Source organism: Benincasa hispida, chromosome 9 (genome assembly GCF_027475165.1).
Source record: "Benincasa hispida cultivar pf3 chromosome 9, pf3_genome.v1.1, whole genome shotgun sequence".
In the NCBI taxonomy this organism is placed as follows: domain Eukaryota; kingdom Viridiplantae; phylum Streptophyta; class Magnoliopsida; order Cucurbitales; family Cucurbitaceae; genus Benincasa; species Benincasa hispida.
In genome coordinates this window covers 13,972,913-13,974,354 of record NC_143486.1, presented here as the reverse complement: position 1 = coordinate 13,974,354, position 1,442 = coordinate 13,972,913, and the positions used below count along the sequence as shown (strand labels likewise).

Here is a 1,442-nt window from a genome sequence, read left to right as displayed (position 1 = left end):
CTGCTCCGTGTTAGAGAAATCCATGTTAGCAACTCAGTCAACATTACACATACACAAAGGGCACCTCCAAGTCAGCTGCATCATTGCCAAATCACCTCCCTTCTAGAAGAGTAATTGGTTAGAAGGAATATTTCATTTAACCAATCAAAAGTATACATTTGTATTAAAAATATTCCATTCATTTTTTTATTCTTCTTCTCCAATGGCTATATAAGATGTGTATCATTTTTACCACAATATACAGTGAAATACAGAGGAAAAATTCATCCCAGTGCCTTCTCTCTCCTTTATGTTTTCTTACTTGGTATCAGAGCCATCAATGGCCAATGCCCTTTCCACCGGTTCGTCGTCTTCATCCACCACCACCTTCAGTAATCCACCATTAAACCAGCTGCTGAATCAAATCACTATAATCAAACTTGACCAGAGCAATTACCTGTTATGGAAAACTCTTGCACTACTAATTTTAAGAAGCTACAAGTTGGAAGGCCATCTCACAGGTGAAAAACCCTGTCTCTCAAAGTTCATCTCTGCAACAATTGAAGAATCAGGTCTCTAACAAGGTAGAGGCACTACCGAAAGCACCAATGAAGCATCGTCGAGCTTCGCTCGCTCCAAAACAATCAAGCCTCTCTTTGAACAATGGGTCACAACAGACCTTTTGCTCCTCAGATGGTTGTACAACTCGATGACCCCTGAAGTGACTCTGCAACTGTTGGGCTTCAACAATGCAAAGAACCTATGGAAATCCACTCAAGACCTCTTCGATGTGCAGTCGAGAGCAGAGGAGGACTTCCTCTGTCACATTTTCCAGATGAAAAAGAAAGGTAACTCCAAAACGGAGGATTATTTGCGTATTATGAAAACTAACGTAGATAACTTAGGACAGGCCGACAACCCTATACCTAGATGATCTTTGATTTCTCAGGTCTTTCTCGGTTTGGAAGAAGTCTACAACCCGGTGATTGTAGTCATACAAGGAAAACCAAACATTTCATGGCTGGATATGCAATCCGAGCTCCTCATCTTTGAAAAATGTCTGGAACACCAAAACTCTCAAAGGAATCTAGGCAACATTGTACCTACTGTGAATGTAGCCCAAAGTCGAAATCCCAATGATGCTAGACAAATGAACAACTACCACCAGCCAAACTCTTGACCTCAATTTAATCAGCAACGAGGATGAGGTAATGGTAACTCTAACTCCGGTCGAGGACGAGGTCGTGGACGTGGAAACAAACCCACATGCCAAGTTTGTGGTAAATATGGTCACTCAACCCTTGTCCGCTTTAATTGTTTTAACAAAGAGTTCGTTGGAAATTTTGGGCAAAACAGAGGTGGACAGAACACAAGTACTAGAAATAATACCGGACCCAATCCCGCTGCCTTTGTAGCAACTCAGAACTCGAACCCCTTTGTCGGACTTAAAACCATTATGGATC

General features: G+C 41.7%; 1 pseudogene; it reads left to right on the top strand.

Annotated features, from left to right (window-relative positions):
• Positions 1-319: 319 nt before the first annotated feature.
• LOC150033647 (uncharacterized) lies at positions 320-1,159 on the top strand (annotated as a pseudogene).
• Positions 1,160-1,442: the final 283 nt, after the last annotated feature.